A 23,448-nucleotide genomic window follows, 5' to 3' on the forward strand; every position below is an offset into this window, starting at 1 on the left:
AATATTTAATTAAAAAGTCTCTATCCTTCGCTCTCTAATCTAAATGCTTTATTTTACATATTCATTTTTACCTATTTCCATTTTGATGATGCTTCCTTTGTATGTCTTCCAAAGTATGGAGTGCTGGAAGCATGTCTTTCTCTTGGTGTCAGGGAGTTTTATTTCATGATTCCACAGATGTACTGCGCTATATTGAAAGAACAGATGCCACCATCAAACACTTTTTCCCTGGTGCTTTTATTATATATATATATATATATATATATATATATATATATATTATTTTCTAAGTAAATATATTTCAAAAGGTGCTATTGACATTAAATTCTCACCAGATGTTGGTAAGAACCCACTTACTGAAATGTAATTAATACTTCATACAAAAGCCTTTGTTGGTGATAACAGCTTCAAGATGCCTCCTTTATGGAGAAACTAGACACATGCATTGCTCAGGTGTGATTTTGTCCCATGCTTCTACACAAACCCTCTTCAAATCCTGAAGGTTCCATGGGCTTCTTTTATGAATTGTGAGCTTTAGTTCCTTCCATCCATTTCCTATTAGATTCAGGTCAGGTTATTGGCCAGGCCATTCTAGCAGCTTTATTTTCTTTCTCTGAAACCAATTGAGAGTTTCCTTGGCTGTGTGTTTGGGATCATTGCCTTGCTGAAATGACCACACTCATTTCATCTTCTTCATTCTGATTCAGATTTTTTTTCAAGAATGTCTGTGTACATTTGTCAATTCATCCATTTGCAAGTGCCATATGCTGTAGAAAAACAGCCCCACACCATGATGTTCCCACCTCCAAACTTCATTGTTGGTATGGATGTATGGTAATTTTGGGGTAAATTGTAGGACCATTTGGCCTCTGAACATTGTGTTTATTATGGCATCCAAAGAGGTCAATTTTGGTCTCATCTGACCAGACAATATTCTCCCAGTATTTCATAGGATTGATTAAATGTTGTTGAGCAGACTTGAACAAGCTTTTTGTGCAGCATGCAAACAGGCCATGGTGGTTCAGTGCATTACTTATTATTTTCTTTGAAACAATTGTACCTGCTGTTTTCAGGTCTTTCTGTAGCTCTCCACAGGTCACCCTTGGCTCTTGGACAACTCTTCTGATAATTCTTTTCACTCCTCTGTCTGAAGTCTTTCTGGGAGGACCTGGTTGTGTTCGGTTTGTGGTGATATGCTGTTCTTTCCACTTCCAGCTTATGGCCCCAACAGTGCTAACTGGAACCTTCAGTAGTTTAGAAATGCTTCTGTAACCAATGGCATCAGCATGTGTTGCAACAATAAGGTTGCATAGGACTTTGAAAGCTCACTGATTTTACCCATCATGAGTGTCACGAGTAGTGTTGAGCGATACCTTCCGATATTTGAAAGTATCGTTATCGGATGGTATCGGCCGATATCCGAAAAATATCGGATATCGCCGATACCGATACCCGATACCAATACAAGTCAATGGGACACAAGTATCGGAAGGTATCCTCGATGGTTCCCAGGGTCTGAAGGAGAGGAAACTCTCCTTCAGGCCCTGGGATCCATATTCATGTGTAAAATAAAGAATAAAAATAAAAAATAGGGATATGCTCACCCTCTGACGCGCCCTGGTAGTAATCGCTGTAACCGGCAGCCTCCGTTCCTAAGAATGAGCAAGTGAAAGACCTGCGATGACGTCGCGGCTTGTGACTGGTCGCGTGACCGCTCATGTGACCGCTCACGCGACCAATCACAAGTCGCGACGTCATCGCAGGTCCTTCACTTGCTCATTCTTAGAAACGGAGGCTGCCGGTTGCACGTCTGAGGTCCAGTGTTATGACCCCAATGGCAGAGGGTCTCAAAAGTACATACCAAGTCTGCAAACACAAAAAACCAGCTCATAGGGCAGTGGTAACTGGGCTGACCATATATCTATCCTAGCACCACAAATAGCAGCAGCCGGGGAACGTGCCTACGTTGGTTCTAGACGTCTCACGCCAGCCGGAGAACTAACTAACCCTAGAAGGGAAAAGATAGACCTTTCTTGCCTCCAGAGAAAAGACCCCAAAAGTTGGATACAAGCCCCCAACAAATAATAACGGTGAGGTAAGGAGAAAAGACAAACGTAAGAATGATCTAGATATTTAGCAAAGAGAGGCCCACAGACTAATAGCAGAATATAGTAAGATGACTTATATGGTCAGCAAAAACCCTATCAAAATTTCCACGCTGGATATTCAAGAACCCCCGAACCGTCTAACGGCCCGGGGGGAGAACACCAGCCCCCTAGAGCTTCCAGCAAAATCAGGAATCACATTTAGTACAAGCTGGACAAAAAATAAGAGCAAAGCAAATAACCAAAAAACAAGGAAGCAGGACTTAGCTTAATTTTGCAAGATCCAAGACCAGCAGACAGGAGCAAACAGAAAGGAACTGATTACAACGATGCCAGGCACTGGACTGAGAAACCAGGAAGTTTATATAGCAACACCCCTGGACTAACGACCCAGGTGGGTGCCAAACTGAGGAAAGACAATCCCAGAGTCATATCACTAGTGACCACAAGAGGGAGCCAAAAAAGTCTAATTCACAACAGTACCCCCCCTTTAAGGAGGGGTCACCGAACCCTCACCAAGACCACCAGGGCGATCAGGATGAGCAGCGTGAAAGGCACGAACTAAATCGGCCGCATGCACATCAGAGGCAACCACCCAGGAATTATCCTCCTGACCATAGCCCTTCCACTTGACCAGATACTGAAGCCTCCGCCTGGAGAGACGAGAATCCAAGATCTTCTCTACCACGTACTCCAACTCGCCCTCAAGCAAAACCGGAGCAGGAGGCTCAACAGAAGGAACCACAGGTACAACGTACCACCGCAACAAAGACCTATGGAACACGTTGTGAATGGCAAACGACACCGGAAGATCCAAGCGAAAGGACACAGGATTAAGGATTTCCAATATCTTGTAAGGACCGATGAAGCGAGGCTTAAATTTAGGAGAGGAGACCTTCATAGGAACAAATCGAGAAGACAGCCATACCAAATCCCCAACACGAAGTCGGGGACCCACACCGCGGCGGCGGTTGGCAAAACGCTGAGCCTTCTCCTGTGACAACTTCAAGTTGTCCACCACATGATTCCAGATCCGCTGCAACCTATCCACCACGGAATCTACCCCAGGACAGTCAGAAGGCTCCACATGTCCCGAGGAAAAACGAGGATGGAAACCAGAGTTGCAAAAAAATGGCGAAACCAAAGTAGCGGAACTATTATTAAGGGCAAACTCAGCCAACGGCAAGAAGGTCACCCAATCATCCTGATCTGCAGAAACAAAACACCTCAAATAAGCCTCCAGAGTCTGATTAGTTCGCTCCATTTGTCCATTAGTCTGAGGATGAAAGGCAGACGAAAACGACAAATCAATGCCCATCTTAGCACAAAAGGATCGCCAGAACCTGGAAACAAACTGGGATCCTCTGTCAGACACAATATTCTCAGGAATGCCGTGTAAACGAACCACATTCTGAAAGAACAAAGGAACCAGATCAGAAGAGGAAGGCAGCTTAGGCAAAGATACCAAATGGACCATCTTGGAAAAGCGATCACATACCACCCAGATGACAGACATGCCCTGAGACACCGGAAGATCTGAAATGAAATCCATGGAAATGTGTGTCCAAGGCCTCTTCGGGACAGGCAAGGGCAAGAGCAACCCGCTGGCACGAGAACAGCAAGGCTTAGCTCGAGCACAAGTCCCACAGGACTGCACAAATGACCGCACATCCCGTGACAAGGAAGGCCACCAAAAGGACCTAGCCACCAGATCTCTGGTGCCAAAAATTCCCGGATGCCCTGCCAACACCGAGGAATGAACCTCGGAAATGACTCTGCTGGTCCACTTATCAGGAACAAACAGTCTGTCAGGTGGACAAGAGTCAGGTCTACCAGCCTGAAATCTCTGCAACACACGTCGCAAATCCGGAGAAATGGCTGACAGGATAACTCCCTCTTTGAGAATACCAACTGGTTCTGCGACTCCAGGAGAGTCAGGCACAAAGCTCCTTGAAAGAGCATCAGCCTTCACATTCTTTGAACCTGGTAAATACGAGACCACAAAGTCAAAACGGGAGAAAAACAATGACCAGCGGGCCTGTCTAGGATTCAGGCGTTTAGCAGACTCGAGATACATCAGATTTTTGTGATCAGTCAAGACCACCACACGATGCTTAGCACCCTCGAGCCAATGACGCCACTCCTCAAATGCCCACTTCATGGCTAACAACTCCCGATTGCCAACATCATAATTCCGCTCAGCAGGCGAAAACTTCCTAGAGAAAAAAGCACATGGTCTCATTACAGAGCAACCAGGGCCTCTCTGCGACAAAACGGCCCCTGCCCCAATTTCAGAAGCATCCACTTCAACCTGAAAGGGAAGTGAGACATCAGGCTGGCACAAAACAGGCGCCGAAGTAAACCGGCGCTTCAACTCTTGAAAGGCTTCCACGGCTGCAGGAGCCCAGTTAGCAACATCAGAACCTTTCTTGGTCATATCCGTCAAAGGTTTAACAACGCTAGAAAAATTAGCGATAAAACGACGGTAGAAGTTAGCAAAACCCAAGAACTTCTGAAGACTCTTAACTGACGTGGGTTGAGTCCAATCATGAATAGCTCGGACCTTGACTGGGTCCATCTCCACCGCAGAAGGGGAAAAATTAAAACCCAAAAAGGGAACCTTCTGTACTCCAAAGAGACACTTTGAGCCCTTAACAAACAAAGCATTCTCACGCAAAACCTGAAACACCATCCTGACCTGCTCTACATGCGAGTCCCAATCATCAGAAAAAAACAGAATATCATCCAGATAAACAATCATAAATTTATCCAGATACTTCCGGAAAATATCATGCATAAAGGACTGAAACACTGAAGGAGCATTAGAGAGCCCGAAAGGTATCACCAAGTACTCAAAATGACCGTCGGGCGTATTAAATGCAGTTTTCCATTCATCTCCTTGCTTAATGCGCACAAGGTTGTACGCACCACGAAGATCTATCTTGGTGAACCACTTGGCACCTTTAATCCGGGCAAACAAGTCCGACAACAGAGGCAAAGGATACTGAAATTTAACAGTGATTTTATTCAGAAGCCGATAGTCAATACAAGGTCTCAAAGATCCGTCCTTCTTGGCCACAAAAAAGAATCCCGCATCAAGAGGGGAAGAGGATGGATGGATATGCCCCTTCTCCAGAGATTCCTTGATATACGAACGCATTGCGGTATGCTCAGGTACAGACAGATTAAATAATCTTCCCTTAGGAAATTTACTACCTGGAATCAAATCTATAGCGCAGTCACAGTCCCTATGAGGAGGAAGAGCACTGGACCTGGACTCACTGAATACATCCTGATAATCAGACAAATACTCAGGAACTTCCGAAGGAGTAGAGGAAGCAATAGACACCGGCGGGGAATCACCATGAATTCCCTGACAGCCCCAACTTGACACAGACATTGCCTTCCAATCCAAGACTGGATTATGGGTCTGTAACCATGGCAGACCCAAAACGACCAAATCATGCATTTTATGCAGAACAAGAAAACGAATCACCTCCCGATGTTCAGGAGTCATGCACATGGTTACCTGTGTCCAAAACTGCGGTTTATTTTCCGCCAATGGCGTAGCATCAATACCTCTAAGAGGGATAGGATTTACCAACGGCTCAAGAACAAAACCACAGCGCTTGGCAAACGACAGATCCATAAGACTCAGGGCAGCACCTGAATCCACAAACGCCATAACAGGGTAGGAGGACAATGAGCAAATTAAAGTCACAGACAAAATAAATTTAGGTTGCAAATTACCAATGGCGACAGGACCAACAACCCTAGTTAGGCGTTTAGAGCATGCTGATATAACATGTGTAGAATCACCACAGTAAAAACACAACCCATTCTGACGTCTATGATTTTTCCATTCATTTCTAGTCTGAATTCTACCACATTGCATTAAATCAGGTGTTTGTTCAGACAACACCACCAGAGGATTCGCGGCTTTGCGCTCCCGCAAACGCCGGTCAATTTGAATAGCCAGCGCCATGGAATCATTCAGACCTGTAGGAATGGAGAAACCCACCATCACATTCTTAATGGCTTCAGAAAGGCCATTTCTGAAATTTGCGGCCAGAGCACACTCATTCCACTGAGTAAGCACGGACCATTTCCGAAATTTTTGGCAATACACTTCAGCTTCATCCTGACCCTGAGAAATAGCCAGCAAGGCTTTTTCTGCCTGAATTTCAAGATTGGGTTCCTCGTAAAGCAATCCGAGCGCCAGAAAAAACGCATCAATATTTGCCAATGCCGGATCTCCTGGCGCTAGCGAGAAGGCCCAATCCTGAGGGTCGCCCCGTAAGAAAGAGATAGCAATTTTTACTTGCTGAGCTGAGTCTCCAGATGAACGGGGTCTCAGAGATAGAAACAATTTACAATTATTCCTGAAATTCCTAAACTTAAATCGGTCTCCAGAGAACAGTTCAGGAATAGGTATTTTAGGTTCAGACATTGGACTACTGGTAACAAAATCTTGTATGCCCTGCACACGAGCAGCAAGCTGATCCACACTTGTAATCAAAGTCTGGACATTCATGTCTGCAGCAAGCACAAACCACTCAGAGGTAAAGGGGAGGAAAAAAGAGAGGAAAGAAAAAAAAAAAAAAAACTCAGACTTTCCTTTCTTGTAATCCCACTTCTGCAATGCATTAAACATTCAACCTTGGCCTGGCATACTGTTATGACCCCAATGGCAGAGGGTCTCAAAAGTACATTCCAAGTCTGCAAACACAAAAAACCAGCTCATAGGGCAGTGGTAACTGGGCTGACCATATATCTATCCTAGCACCACAAATAGCAGCAGCCGGGGAACGTGTCTACGTTGGTTCTAGACGTCTCGTGCCAGCCGGAGAACTAACTAACCCTAGAAGGGAAAAGATAGACCTTTCTTGCCTCCAGAGAAAAGACCCCAAAAGTTGGATACAAGCCCCCAACAAATAATAACGGTGAGGTAAGGAGAAAAGACAAACGTAAGAATGAACTAGATATTTAGCAAAGAAAGGCCCACTGACTAATAGCAGAATATAGTAAGATGACTTATATGGTCAGCAAAAACCCTATCAAAATTTCCACGCTGGATATTCAAGAACCCCCGAACCGTCTAACGGCCCGGGGGAAGAACACCAGCCCCCTAGAGCTTCCAGCAAAATCAGGAATCACATTTAGTACAAGCTGGACAAAAAATAAGAGCAAAGCAAATAACCAAAAAACAAGGAAGCAGGACTTAGCTTAATTTTGCAAGATCCAAGTCCAGCAGACAGGAGCAAACAGAAAGGAACTGATTACAATGATGCCAGGCACTGGACTGAGAAACCAGGAAGTTTATATAGCAACACCCCTGGACTAACGACCCAGGTGGGTGCCAAACTGAGGAAAGACAATCCCAGAGTCATATCACTAGTGACCACAAGAGGGAGCCAAAAAAGTCTAATTCACAACAGTCCAGGCTCCGTCGGAGGGGTGAGTATATCCATATTTTTTATTTTTATTCTTTATTTTTACATGAATATGGATCCCAGGGCCTGAAGGAGAGTCTCCTCTCCTCCAGACCCTGGGAACCATACACTGGGAACTTCCAATTCCGATTTCCGATATCACAAAAATATCGGAACTCGGTATCGGAATTCCGATACCGCAAATATCGGCGGATACCCGATACTTGCGGTATCGGAATGCTCAACACTAGTCACGAGTTTACAGGGACAGAAAGGAGCCAGAAGACCACAGCATCTGATTTCTCCTACACCTGCACTGATTAGAAACACTTCATTTGCATATTAAATGGCGTAAATTTCTTTTAGCAGTGCAGGTATTAATCTGCTCAGTTGAGAGCTCCTGAAGCATTAAAACTCTCAGTTGTGCATTGTTAACCACTCCCATCTCCTATATAATCTTGGCCCTGGCTAGCACTCATTGTCAGAGTAGCTTTTGCTGCATTGCTGTAACTGGTGTTTGACGTGGTTATTGGAGAAAGCGTTTGTTATCTCTGACTGTTGTTAGGTTTTCAGTGTGTGATAATTCCCTTTCTTCTTCTACTTTGGGTTAACCCCATCCTCCAGTCCCCGATGCATTCCTCTGTTATATGTGTGAGTATATTTGTGTGTTTGGTATTTTTCGTTACCCCTGTTTGTATTACCTTGTTAGTTTGGCTGGTGTACTACGGTACACTACTACTCCCCTCTTCTCTTGGGGGGGAAGGGTACAGACTGAGGGCAGATTTAGAAACTAAGGCAAGGTATGTGGCCCCAGCATCTTCACCATCAGAAGTAATCCGGGGAGCAGGGCGGGCTAGGACACCCCTAGCGTTAGGGACAGGGATGGAGCCCCTAGTTCTGGGACACCTGACAACAGAGCCATGCCAATTATGTTTTTTGTGCAGCTTCTTGGTAATGAGACACCTTTTTATAGGCAATCAGTTGAACCTGCTGATATTATTTTTCACTAAGTGGCATGATTGCTGTATAAGGATTTCAGCTGGTGTCATGACTTTCCATTGCTTTTTGCACCTCTCTTTCTACATGTGTTCCATACTTTTCCATGTGTCATTTTTGATTATTACAAATAATTTGATTTATGGACATCTATGTATGATGTTTTGCCTGTCTGGATTGCATGGGTTGTTATTGACCTCTGATGAGAATTTCATGTCAATAGCATCTTTAGAAATATTTTTATTTAGAAAATTGGCAATGTATTCAATAATTATTTCACAGCTGTGTATATAGCCATGGCTGAAATTGTTGGTACCCTTGAAATTGTTTCAGAAAATGAAGTTTTTCTGCCAGAAAATTATAGTAATTACACTTTTTTTTATACACATGCTTATTTCCTTTGTGTGTATTGGAACAACACAAAAAACAATGCTGGCCACTTCAGAATTCTTCAGCGCTTTGTTTCCATCCATTTCTGTGAGCTTCTTGAAATATGTTTGGGGTTATTGTCCTGCAGGAATACCCATAACCTAGGACGTAAACCCAGCTTTCTTACATTAGGCACTTCATTGCATCTCAAAATCCATTGGTAATCATCATATTTCATGATACTTTGCACACAGTGTAAGAGGCAGCAAAACAACCCCAAAACATCTTTGAACCTCCACCATATTTGACAGTAGGTACTGTGTTCATTTCTTTGTAGGCTGCATTCCATTTTTGGTAAATAGTAGAATGATGTGCTTTACCAAAAAGCTTTATCTTGGTCTCATTTATCCGCAAGTAATTAGGAAAACACGGCAATTCTGGAATTCTGGTGGTGCACAAGTAGGATAACCAAATCCATCAACTGTGATGTAGAAATACTTGGCACTCGTATAGGTGTGTTCAAGAACATATTTGTTGAGTGAAGAAATTCCAGAAATAAATGAGACGTTTCGGTCAATACCTGACCTTCAGCAGTGTTCAGGCCACTGCTAAGACAGTCAGCGCTTCCTTTCTTAGCAGTGGACACTGCAGACTCCCACACAGAGCACTGCCACACAGATCTCCTTTATCCAGATGACTGATGAAGGTCAGATATTGACCAAAATGTCTCATTTATTTCTGGAATAAGTTATTGAACACACCTATACGAGTGCCAAGTATTTCAACATCTCATCTGTCCACAACACTCTTTCCCAGAAGGATTTTGGCTTACTCATGTACATTTTGGTGAACTGCAGTCTAGCTTTTTGTGCTTCCGTGTCAGCAGTGGGGTCCTCCTGGTCTCCTGCCATAGCGTTTCATTGCAGTTAAATGTCGACGGATAGTCCACACTGATTCTGATGTGCCCTAAACCTGCAGGACAGCTTGAATTTCTTTGAAACTTGATTGGGGCTGCTTTTCCACCTTCCGGACTATCCTGTATTGCAACCTTTCATCAATTTTTCTCTGCCGTCCACATCCAGGGAGATTAGCTATAGTGCCGCGGGTTGTAAACTTCTTGATTATGTTGCGTACAGTAGACAAAGGAACATCAAGATCTCTGGACATGGACTGGTAACTTTGAGATTGTTAATATTTTTCAACAATTTTGGTTCTCAAGTCCTCCATTCTCTTCTCTTCCTGTTCTTCATGCTTAGTGTGGCACACAATGCAAAGGTTGAGACAAATTCTCCCTTTTTAATGTGACTTCAGGTGTGATTTTCATTTTGTCCACACCTGTTACTTGCCAGAGTTCAGTTTGTATCAACATCTCATGCTTGACACAAAGTTGTTTACCCACAATCTTGGAAACATGACAACAATTTTGTTTAGACCATTTTGGGGGTTTTGTGTGAAACGCTGCCCAATTTGATTTTTTTATCTGGTTTTTTGTGTGTTGTTCCAGTGCACACAAAGGAAATAAACATGTATATAACAAATCTTATGTAAAAGCAATAATTTTCTGGAAGAAATACTTCATTTTCTGGAACAATTTCAAGGGTGCCCACAGTTTCGGTCATAACAATACATCTGGTGCTTCACCCCTAGATACACTACCCTTATTTTGCATAGCGCCGTCTCTTATTACATACTGTGCAATGCATTATGTCTAGTGTTGAGCATTCCGATACCGCAAGTATCGGGTATCGGCCGATACTTGCGGTATCGGAATTCCGATACCGAGATCCGATACTTTTGTGGTATCGGGAATCGGTATCGGATCCATATTACTGTGTAAAATAAAGAATTAAAATAAAAAATATTGATATACTCACCTCTCCGGAGGCCCCTGGACATCACCGCTGGTGCCTTCATTCTCAGGCCCTAAACTCCTCATTCTAGGAATTTAGGACCTGAGAATGACGTCGCGGCTTGTGATTGGTCGCGTGGCGGTCACATGAGCGGCACGCGACCAATCAGAAGCCGTGACGTCATGGAAGGCCCTAAACGCGCTCATTTTAAGCAAAGAAGGCTGCCGGTTACCAGCGGTGATGTCCAGGGGCCTCCGGAGAGGTGAGTATATCAATATTTTTTATTTTAATTCTTTATTTTACACAGTAATATGGACCCCAGGGCCTGAAGGAGAGTTTCCTCTCGTTCAGACCCTGGGAACCATCAGGATACCTTCCGATACTTGGTGTCCCATTGACTTGTATTGGTATCGGGTATCGGTATCGGCGATATCCGATACTTTTTGGGTATCGGCCGATACTATCCGATACCGGTACTTTCAAGTATCGGACGGTATCGCTCAACACTAATTATGTCCAATGAAGAGATTATATTGTACAAACCACCCAAGAGAAACAGGATTCTGCCTTATGTACTATGTGAATGGTGTGGCTGTTGCCTCTGCCACATGAAAACATGTGGAGCACCCCTTGAATACTTTTAAAAGTTGCCATTTAAAGAAGCACTCCACCTATCAAAGTTTTAATCATAATATATTGCAATCATCATGTTATATAGCGCTGTGTACTTACAATTGCTCATTTTGTCTTTCTACCCAGCTAATTATTCTCTTTTCCATTAGGTCCATGACATCACGTGATTGATAACTGACAAGCTGAATCCTTCTAAGCTCTGTGTAGAAACAGGAGGTCAATTTTCGATGCAGAAGTTATGAGTCACTGCAAAAATCCCTGGCAGGGGGAGGAGCGGAGCAACTGGGTCAGGAGTTGATAAATGCAGGGACAAGAGTCTTCCTGTTTCTACATAGAGCAGAGAAAAGAGAAGCATTAACTGGATAGAATGGAAAAATGAGCAATTGTAAGTACACAGTGCTATTTAATATGATGACTGCAATATATTAAGAGGATAAAACCTTGGATGGGAGAAGAGCTTCTGTATTGTACATTTGTAATACATTGTCTATGTGTGCAAATCGTTTGTCTACAATAACTATCATATTTGATAGTGCGATGTGCCCACATGAACATACTGTCTAATATTTGCCAACTGATGAGCCAGACATCAGTGTTTGGGTTTAAGTAATTCTGTGTATTCCAACAGTCTGTAACAAATAATATCCAGCAAGACAAAAACACCAAATGGTTCCCAAATTCCAAAGGCAAATCAATCCAAAACAATGACTAAATATTAACACAACAATATTAATATTCATTTTATAAGAGAGCATTCCCCACAGGACATGTTCAATGGTGCCAATCTGAAGATTTCATCAATGGTTTCTTTAGTGGATTTTTTCCTTTGTGTCCTAGTTTTTGAAATGTAGCAATCACTAGTGCCCACAGCAAGGACAGCCTTGGTCACTCAGCTCTGCTCCCTATGGGCTGCGTGTGGTATTGCAGACCACTCTCTTTGACCCACTTTGAATATGACCAGGCAGAGCCTATAGGCAAGATCAAAGCTGATTCAGAAAGAAATAAGGCATGTTTATTAGTATTGGTTGTTATCCAACGGTCTTGTGCATACATTGAATTTTGTCATCTTTTCTCTGTGCAGTTTTGTCACAAAACCTGAAGGATTTCCTAGTCCCAGCAAAGTGAATGAGATCCCTGAAGGTTCAGGCCCATGTTGTTAATTTTTTACTTGCAGATTTGCAGCAAATTTCAATCTGCAGCATATCAATTCTTTCAGCATTTTTGCTGCAGATTTTATCCAAGCTAATGAGTGGAGAAAAATCTGCAATAAAAACACATGTAAAAATGCGTAAATAGCCTCTTTCCCCAAACTAATTCTGCTCAGTATGAGCGCCCTTGTCACTGTGCAATATGTTTCACTAGTGCACAGTGACAGTGCACTCCCTCACCGGCTCTAATTAGAAGTGACAAGCTGTAACAGAGCTCACTGTCAGCGTGGACTTATGGAACTAACCTGACAAGCACAGACCAGCCTTGCATCTGAAATTGACATCTGTTTCTAGGATGAAACTGGTCTCTGCTCGCAATGTTCTTTCATTACACTGCGCACTGACAGTGTGCTCTATTGCTGACTTGATAATTATCATTAGAGTGGGCTAGGGAGCACACTGTCACTGAGCATTAATAAGATTATTGCTACTGAGCATACATCAGAATTGACAGCAGATACATGCACAGTATGGTGGAGATTAGTCCAGCCCCTGAAAAGAACATCAGTGATGACGCTTTGTTTCAGGGTCAAAACGGAGGCTGTGGCAGTGGCTGCAGCCTCTGCACCCTGATGGCATCCTGTTTGAGTATCCCAGCATGCACTGGGGATTATCAAATAGTGTCATGAAAATGAAAGTAGATTAAAAAAAATAAAACATTTAGATAAGAGGGGGAAGAATAGGGAATTTTTAAACCATATAAGAAAATCTATTATATTATGAATATAGATAGGGAGATATTTAGGAAAAAAAAATAATATTATTTTTGGATTAACCCTTTAATTTTATAAATAATGAGTACTTCCATCATCTTCTCTGTATTGGAGATGCTTACTGGTCCAGAAGTCCTGTCGAGCAGTGAGTAGTACTCGCCTTTCTCCACTTCTCTTCTGTTGGCACTTGCACTTCCTTCTAATGCGATCCAGGATCAGGACCAGGACAGGTTGTGCTATACTGTAGTGCTTCAAAGACCCCGAGGCCTAATAGGTAAGACCTGTAGTCATCACCAGAATATACACCTCATTCTGAAGCCGTCGCGAAGACCCAGAGAAATGATAGTGCCCTAAGGAAATACTATGTATTGATGTCTTTTAACACCAAGATACATGATATTTTCATAATAAGTCTAGCGTAGTTTATTACACCACTATATGTGTATCAGCCCATGTTGGAGGAAGATCTGTCACACATTTGCAATATGAGTAACACTAGAATATTTGAGTTGGCCCAAACTTGGTAATTATTTTGAACAGTATGATTGACCATGACCACTGAAAATGTTTTGACAGTGACTAGCTGGACCGTCCTGTGTTTCTGTGAACAGAGACCTTCACTATCACAATTTTTGCTGAATCGAATATGTCACATTAGTGCCCTACGCAGAGAACCACAGGAACTACAGGGAATTATATGAGAGGGCTCATTTATTTCTTACACTGTCCTGGTAAAGAAAAAAAAATCTGAGCTAGGATTGGTTTCAATAGCTGATGAATGAGACACAATGAGGGTCATCCTGTAAAAACCACACAGGGGGTCCATTTTTATGGCTCATCCTATAGTATTCCACGATTTCCTCTGGACATTACTTTGAACCATGGTTACATCTCTACTCTTCTGGTCCTGTACATACAGTATTACATAACCCATTATAATAAGACCCTTCTACACTGGAAATTGGACTAACAGAATAGCAAATATGGCAGATAAAGGCTGGAAAAATAATGAATTACTTCATTGCAGGGTATTATTTATGCATTAAGGTGCATCCACCTTAAAAATGCAGTAGAAATATTTACAAACTAAAGTGCATTAAGGAAAATCCATTTATCCCTACCACACCATTAAGAGATTTATTAGAAAAAAATGTAAGGGTACATTCAGTATCAGGATATTTAAAGGGGCTAGGACAACCTTTTCTCATTCCTCATGTTTGGCACTGTTAAAATAATGACTCTTATACTCATCTTCGGTGCTGGCACCATTCCAGCAATGTCGGCGCTCGCATTCCCGGGGTTCACGTGAGGTTGTTATGACATGTGAGTCGTGCGCCCAATCACCACTGGCATAACTCTCCCCGCCTTCTCAGATATCAAGAGGAAGTCTTGAGGTTCAACATGTCCTAAGGCAGGGCCAGTGACGCTGTTGCTGATTGGGTGTAGGGTTCAGGTGACGTAACAACCTCACATGAGCCCTGAGAACACAAATGCCAGCACCATTGGACCGGTTGTCCTAGCAGTGGACAAACTCTTCAAGCCCTACACCTGGCACAGCCCACAAATTGACTAGAAGAATTCACGTTTAGCTTGGGTTTGCCAAAGTCCCCTTTACTCTTCAGTGCTTGAGATGTTTCAGGAAAATCTACACTGTTTGCAACTATAACAAAAGTAGAATATAACAGACAAGAAAATCCTTCACAGTAAAGTTAGCCTTCATAGAAAAAGTGTTTTCAGAGGTTTTATTGTATGTTAAAAAGCCAGTATCATATTTTCATTAACATTTTTTTTATCAGACATGAGAGTCAAAAAACATGAATGAAGGAATAAATGCAAAAAATAAAATCACATATTACCCAAGTTACAGTTGAATTAACCTCTACCCCGCACCAGGTCATTGCACTTATGTATATCAAGTACAGTGTGAACACATCATTGGGGTCCTGTGGTCCTTTAAGATTGAATTCACATATATTATTCATAACCCAGAAGGAAAGTGGTTTGATTTTGCAGTCAGCATTTGTAAAATATTCCATTCTATTGGTTTTCTACAAGATTTTGGAATGTGTTTGTGGGAATTTTTGCCCCAAGAAGCATTTGTCAGGTCAGACACGGATGTTGGAGGGAGCTTCGGCATCTGCAGTTATGGAGTCAGCAGAGGTTTGGCGACTTTTAGGCACTGTGCACCATACCACTCGGTGACCCCGCTCTGTAACTTTACATGACGTAAGGGGTACACGTGACTCATGACCGCCTTTACTGACTTAAATTGCCTAACCTTAATTACTTACTGCATCCGATCTCTCGTAAACTGCCTTATCGTAAGATCCCCTCCTGAATAACGACATTACACCAGATTTGGATTAAATGACCACAGCAGCCTTTTATTAAACATAAATACAACATGTAAACAATATCCCCCCAGGGAGTGGTGGTCCTCGAAGCCTCAAAAATAACCTTGCAGAAATTCAAATTGTGTACCTTGGCCTCCAGGCTTAGTCTTGTCTCCAGCCGCTAAGCACCAGCTCGGAGGCAGATAATGACCAACCCGGCCAAACCAACCGATTACCAAATCCTTTAATCAGCCCCTCCACGGGCTGATCTACCACAACCACTCGCAATCCACTCCAGGGGAGTCCAGGACCACTAGAGGTGTCCCCCCCCTTAGAATCCGCCATTGCCCTCTTTCCACCAACTTCGAGGACCTCCCTCCCCCGCCTAACTGCCATGACAAAAATTTCTCCTTTCCCTTAAATAAAAACATAACCTTAAAATAAACGCGATTAAACAAAATCTCAACAAGAAAAAGGGAGGGTGGGTGGGGATTTCAGCCACCGCCGGACCAGCAGGTGAGCATGACAGTTGCTGAGGTGAAATTGTCGGTTTCTTATCCAAATCACCCCCTCAGTAAGCTCCCCCTGCTTGCTCCTCTCTGACTCATCCAAACCCCGCCCCCCCCTCTGTCCAAATTCAAAAGTACATAGCCCAAGCAAACTATTTTACCCCGACTTGCCCTTGTCCACCCTGAGGCTCTGCCATTCCCCGTGACCCCGTCATGCTGGCCTCCCTTGAGGGCCAGGGGCCCAGTACGGCCTTTCCTTGTCTGTCACTTTGTGTCTACTCTGATGTAGGTCATGAACAAAAAAATAACCCACAGTTCATGGAATTTTTATTAGATAAAAAATGTCATGAACTGACCTGTTCCATCAGTGGCGTCCTATTACAGGACCTTCTGGTATCAGTGAGAACTTCTGAATGAGCCATTCTGTCACAAATGTTAGAAAAGGAAGGCTGCACGGCGAGCCGCTGGATGCTGTACACCTGCCGAAAAAATCAATAAAAACGTGTGTCCCAATATTTTTGTTCATATATTTTAGCATTATGTAGAAATGGCTAAAGATTTTGAATCGGGGCAGAAAAGTTTTAATCTAGGCCTTTAAAGGGGTTGTCCACCATTTTTTTTTTAATTTTATAAGTGAACCCATAGTGGTCTGAAGATAAATAAAAAAAAAAAAAAAATTCACCTACCGGACCTCTACCATTCCTGAATACTGTTGCCTGTGTTCCCTGACAGTCTCCTTACTGCTCTTCTGGTTGGGGTGTCTCATGAGCACTGCAGGCAATCAGTAACCTCAAAGGGGACCAACGCTTCCCTGCTGTGGCTACTGATTTTCTGCAGTGGTCACATTACATTGATCCAGAAGGGGCAGATTACTAGTGAGGAACATGGGCAGCAATATACAAGAACAGTAGAAGTCTGGTAGGTGAGTACAATTTACTTCTTTTTCAGACCACAATGATCCTATTTTTAAAATAGCAAAAGGGTGGACAACACTTATAAAGGGGGTGATTGGGATTACGATATTCTTGACTTATCCTTAGGGTAAGTCATCAATACGAGTTTTATGGGGGTTTAATACCCACCACCCCCATTTATCAGCTGCTAGCAGGTCCCATAGAGTGTTGGGACAGCACAGCTTTGTATGCATTGTTTTGGCTGTACTCCAGTACTGCAGCTCACCCCACATACGAATGTGATCTGAGCTATAGTACTGGGATTATCCAAAAACCTTATTAATTTTTGAATGATGGGATGAAGCCAGAATATGTTGAGGAAACACAAGAATACATTAGGAGACCATACAAACTGCATGCAGATAACATCCTTGGCCAGTTTACAACCTAAGACCACAGTGCTGTAAAATATTACAAATTTCTGAGCCACCTGCCAGCCCAGCTCATGGATCTCAGAGCCACACGCTGGATAAATTAACTTATCTGCATCTACATTAAAGATTGGACAGTTTTTCTCTACCAGAGCATTAAACTCATTTAGAGACTAAATGAGGATCTACAGAAAAAATATAACATGATATCTGAAGATAACCTCACACAATAACATCTTCTTATGAACCCAGAGCACTGCAGTCTAAATCTGCTTACTCACAAAATGTTTTTTAAATTATGAGATTTTCTAATATTATTTATAGTACTTACGTATATTTAATGATGAAATAATATGATACACTGCAAAGAGAACTCAACCACACAAACTATTTATAATGAAACGTATTTTATGTCTGCATGGAGACAGGCTTTTCCATTTTGGACCATCTTAGACATTTACAGGGTGTGTTACTGTTCTTGGATCTTCGAGAGATTTTTTTTGTAAATCACAACAGCTGATAACACGATCCAGTTGTCACATTCACCCTTGCCTTGCACCAAACAGCAGCTGTTTTTGTCTGTTAATACAGAGTATAAATTCTTATGGCTAATATAATATCTCCTCTATCAAACATGGTGCCGCTTGACACTCATACTTAGCTATGTGAGAGGGTATTGTCCTTAGGAAGTGCAGTAGGATTATAATTTTACCAATAATATTCTCATGACATATCCTAATAATAATACTTGTCGTGGGATAACCGCGACAGAGAGGAGCCAGAAGACCACAGAGTCTGATTTCTCCTACTCCTGCACTGATTAGAAGCACTTCACCTTCATGTTAAATGGTGCTTATTTTCTTTGGGCAGTGCATGAGTTAATCTGCTCTGTTGAGAGCTCCTTGAGCTAAGGCTCTCAGCTGTGCACTCCCATCCCCTATATAAACTGGCTAGCACTCATTGTCAGATATACCTTATGCTGCATGGTTTGAGCTTGTTGATGGTTATTATTGGAGAAGGCATTTGGTGGATTTATCTGTGACTATTGCTAGTTTTATTCGAGTGTGTGATAACTCATAGTTCCCTTTCTTCTCATACTTTGATTTAACCCCATCCTCCAATCTCCAGTGTTGCCTCTGTTGTTTATGTTAGTATATTTTTATGATTGGCATTTTCCTTTATCCCTATTCATATTACCTTGTTAGTCTGGTTGGTGTATTACTTTACACCACTACTTCTTTTCTTCCCTGGGTGGGGCAAGAGAACAGACTGAGGGCGTATTCAGGAGCTAAGGCAAGGTACGTGGCCCCGGCAATTTCACTATCAGAAGTAATCCTAAGGAACAGGGTGAGCTAGGGCACCCCTAGCATTAGGGACAGGGAAGAAGCCCCTGGTCCGGGGACACCCGACAACAGAGTTGTGACAATACCTTGCTATCTCTCCTGATGAGTATTTGTCAGTGGATAGTGCCTGCTAAAAACTGATCTCAGAGTGAATGTTGAACTATTAGCACGATGTTATATTTAGGTCCAAAATTGGCCTTTAATGCATTTTCTAATTTATAGGGCTTTGAAAAAGTATTAATACCCTGTGAACTTTTCCACATTTCCACATCCACAAGCTTAAATGTATATTAGTGGTATTTTATGTGATATTCCAACAAAATGTACCAAGTATTTGTGAATTATAAGGGTATGTGCACACGTTAAAGGGAATCTGTCTCCCCCTGGGACACTTTCAAGCTATTACTATGGACATACAGGTATTAGAATGGTTAAAATAGTCTTATCTGTGTGCCTCATAGCTATGGTGTAGTTGTGGAGAAATAGAGTTTTAATGTTTTATGTTAATGATGTATTCCACTCTCCAGGGCGTGCGGTGCCTGGAAGAAATCCCTGCCTCCTGACTTCATTACAATCCGCCCGCTCCCATGCACGTCACGCTTACTTGTGAGGTGCAGTTGTGGCACCGTAATCCGATGCCTGTGCCCTGCACTCACGCTGTTCTGGGCACCTTATCCGCCCTTATCCATGTCTTCATCCTGCATCTGCGCATGCACCGCGTTTTTTACTTGCAGACTATTCCCCACTCATTAGTATGTGTGAATTCTGCAGCAAAAATGCTGAAAGAATTGACATGTTGCAAATCTGTACCAAATCTGTGAAGGAAAAATATGCAATGTGTGTATGAGACTTTAGGATTCCCATTCACTTTGCTGGCGTCAGGAAACCCTTTAGGTTTTGTGACAAATATACACAGAAAAAAGCTATTAAAATGAGACTAATCTGCAATGCGTGCACAGATTTTAAAGGAAATGATGCATAGTTTTCTAATTATTTTAAAAATTATAACCTATGATGAAAGCAAAATGAGCAAATACCCAGTAGAAAATAAATAACATAGGGTATTTAGTTAACATTGTTTTGATCACAAAAAAAAGTAAAATCCATCCCACCACGACAAGGTGTTCCTTAATGAGGACAATAGCTAACTCTTGTAGTTCACCTCACTATGGGTCAGCAGAAATAAAACTAGACCTGGGTCCTCCTGACTGTTCAGACACCTGCCCATGAAAAGCTATATTCAGTGGCATCTAAAAGATTGGACACCCCTGATCAAAAGTACTGTTATTGTGAACAGTTATCGTAAGCAAGTTAAAGATGAAATTATCTCTAAAAGCCCTAAAGTGAAAGATGACACATTTCCTTTGTATTTGAGGCACAAAAATGTATGTGCATTTTCATGTTTTTAGATTATAAAAATTGCTAAAAGGAAAATGGGCCAATGCAAAAGTTTATGGCTAGTACCTATTAACACCCCCTGTTTTAAAGTATCTCAGCTTGTAAACGCTTTTTGCAACCAGTCAAAGAGTTTTTCATTTCTTGTTTGAAGGATTATCATCCATTCTTCCTTGGAAAATTCTTCCAGTTTTGTGAGATTCCTGGGTCATCTTGCATACACTGCTATTTTGAGGTTTAGCCACAGATTTTCAATGATATTCAGATCAGGGGACTCTGAGGTCCATTGTAAAACCTTCAGCTTGCACCTTTTGAGGTCCTGTATTGTGGACTTTGACATGTGTTTAGGATCATTATACAGTTGTAGAAGCCATCCTCTTTTCAACTCTTTTTTACAGATGGTGTTATGTTTGCATCATGAATTGGTTGAAATTTCATTGAATACATTCTTTTCTCTAGCCGTCAAATGTTCCTTGTGCCATTGGCTGCAACACCACCTCATAGCATGATTGATCCACCCCCATGCTTAATGGCGAGATGTTCTTTTCCTGAAATTATGTGCCCTTTTTTCCCAACACGTACATTTGATCACTGTGGCCAAATAGTTCTATTTTAACCTCATCGGTCCACAGGACTTGTTTTCAAAATGCATCAGGTTTGTTTAGATGTTCTTTTGCATACTTCTGACTCTGAATTTTATGGTGAGGACACAGAAGAGGTTTTTTTCTGATGACTATTTCATAAAGGCCATATTTGTGCATGTGTCTCTGAACAGTTGAACAATGTTCCTCAATTCCAGAGTCTGATAAATCTTTCTGAAGGTCTTTTACAGAGGCAGTGATTTGCCTTTCTAGCAAACCTACGACCAGCTCTCACTGAAATGTTGCTTGGTCTTCCTAAAGCTCACAATTCATAGAAGAAGCCCATGGAACTTTCAGGATTTGAAGAGTATTTGTGTGGAACAATGGGCCAAAATCACTCCTGAGCAATGCATGCAACTAGTTTCTCCATATAGGAGGCATCTTGAAGATGTCATCACCAACAAAGGCTTTTGTATGAAGCATTAATTACATTTCAGTAAGAGTGTTTAATACTTTTTCCAAGTGACATTTCTCATTATTACACATAACTCAAATTATGGACATCTACGGTTTGATTTCTTTGCCTGTGGTTGTTACCGACATATGGTGAGAATTTCATGTCAATAGCACCTTTAAAAATATATTTACTTAGAAAATTTTGGCATGTTCATTACTTATTTAACCCGCTGTATTGACATTTCACATCTGACAATGATGCCTAAAAACAAAACCTGGATGCAAAATGATAAAATGTTAGCAAGAAAACAGAGATTGTGAGCCCCATTGGGGACAGTGATGATGATGTATGTAAAGCGCTGCGGAATAAGATAGCGCTATATAAGCAAAGCATAATAAATAATAAAATAATGGATAAGAGTTACATAGGAATAAATGCAAGAAGTGATTGATACAGAAAGCAGAATTACAGTGTAAATACAGTATATGAGAATGTGTAGAATCTGAGTGAGTTCATGCCGGATCAGAGAAGTGGAGGATTGAATCATCTGGCTGCGAGTACTTTGTAGTTGGTTAAAACACCACTTATGGGGACAGCTGTCACAGCCTTAAGCGAGTGATGACATAGCAAACCATAAATAGACCGGCAGCAATGGATGTTGCAGGGTGTCAGCGTGAGATGTAAATATCACCCTTAGCCTCCGTCACGACGATTCCATAAGCAAGAAATCTATAAGTGAGTAGATTTAGGTATTGGTTGTAGTGAAAGCTGTGCTGCCACTGATCTGCTTGTACTGCTCACTACATATAGATCAATCACATCTACCGTAATATGTAACTACATCACAGACTACGCTCTAATTTCCATTAAATGTTTAATTTGTTTTTTTTTTATATAACATATTATTCATAGTTTATCATCTGGGATAAGTGCTCTGTTCATATATTTGTATATACTTCTGAATGACATTGCTGGGAGCATTTAGGGGCTTGCTTTGATTTTATAATAGCAAAACATGTGGGCATTGGATCATCAGATTTCTAAAATGTAGTTATGATTGTGCATTAAATGTCTATGAGTGGGACTGTATCTGCCTATCATTCTTTGGTAGTTCACAGAAATATTTTAAAATAACAGCAGTCTTGTTAGTGGCATGAAGTATTGTTACAATAGAATAATCTACAGTAAGACTAATAGGATCCTATAGTTATCTATCTATCTATCTATCTAACTATAGATCTAACTGTTATCTATCTACCTAACTATTATCTACCTATCGATCTATCTAGCTATTATCTATCTATACATCTATTTACTTGTCTGTCTGTCTATCTATACATGTCACTAGGGTGTTGCGTCTCCCTAGAAGACCGGGAGTGAGATGGTCACATCGGGTAATGAATCGCAGGTCTTCATAGAGATGGTGTGATTAATGTCCTATGTTACATGGATTTCCTTCAGTGCTGAGGGGCTTAAGGACTCTTTCCATGCTGGCTGTGACCATACAACCTGGTTGTTCTCTGCTGCAACTGCTTATTATCTACTCCTATATATACTGGTGTTTAGTCCTTGCAGGTGAAAGATTTGTCTTCCTGTGCTGTGTGCTAAAGCTAAGTTGTTGGAGTGCAGTGGAGTTGTAGTAGTAGTGATTTGTTGTTTGCTGTAGTATGTAAGAGTGTATCGCCTCATCCCTATTCCCATTTAGTTTATTCCTCCCTGTCCCTATCCTCTTCCCTATTGTTGGTGAGTGCTTTTGTATGATAGTGGTTTTCTGTTATTCCTGTTTTGTCTTTATGTCTTCTTTATCTTACATTTGTGTCCCATGCCTCATGTGGTGGGGGAGGGGACAGATTAGGGTTTAACAGGAGCATAGTAAGGTCAGAGACCCGGGCCTCTTTATCTTCAAGAGTACCCGCTGGCACAGTTTGTTCTCCCACGGATTATATGTCTGTCGGTGCCACCCCTTTTTTACCTGTTTTTTATCAGGATGTGTTGCTGACTTTGGCTGGAATGGCTGCCATGGTTCCTCTCTTTCTCTGGGCTCCGGCTCAGAAAGGCTTTATGATGGTTGGAGGTGGGGTTGCTGCTCTGTATGTGCGCCCTCTTGTGTATAGAGAGCCATATGAGGAATCGCCCGGCTCTGCCCAACAGGCCATATTTGACGTGCTGCGATGGACTTGGAGGAGATATTTGCAGAACT

General features: G+C 42.0%; 1 protein-coding gene across 3 annotated transcripts in view; it reads left to right on the forward strand.

Moving 5' to 3' along the window:
• PKIA (cAMP-dependent protein kinase inhibitor alpha) overlaps positions 1 to 23,448 on the forward strand; it is an 86,206-nt gene that overhangs the window by 22,460 nt on the left and 40,298 nt on the right. The window contains exon 2 of one of the 3 annotated variants that reach the window (XM_077270696.1): positions 11,535 to 11,770. The exons of 1 other annotated variant lie outside the window; for it this stretch is intronic. The gene's annotated coding sequence lies outside the window, so the exon portion shown is untranslated. Of the gene's footprint in view, positions 1 to 11,534; positions 11,771 to 21,882; positions 21,984 to 23,448 lie in introns of those variants that run through there. One more of the 3 variants, XM_077270697.1, reaches the window with a different exon arrangement.

The sequence above is a fragment of the Ranitomeya variabilis genome, chromosome 6 (genome assembly GCF_051348905.1).
Source record: "Ranitomeya variabilis isolate aRanVar5 chromosome 6, aRanVar5.hap1, whole genome shotgun sequence".
Classification (NCBI taxonomy): Eukaryota; Metazoa; Chordata; class Amphibia; order Anura; family Dendrobatidae; genus Ranitomeya; species Ranitomeya variabilis.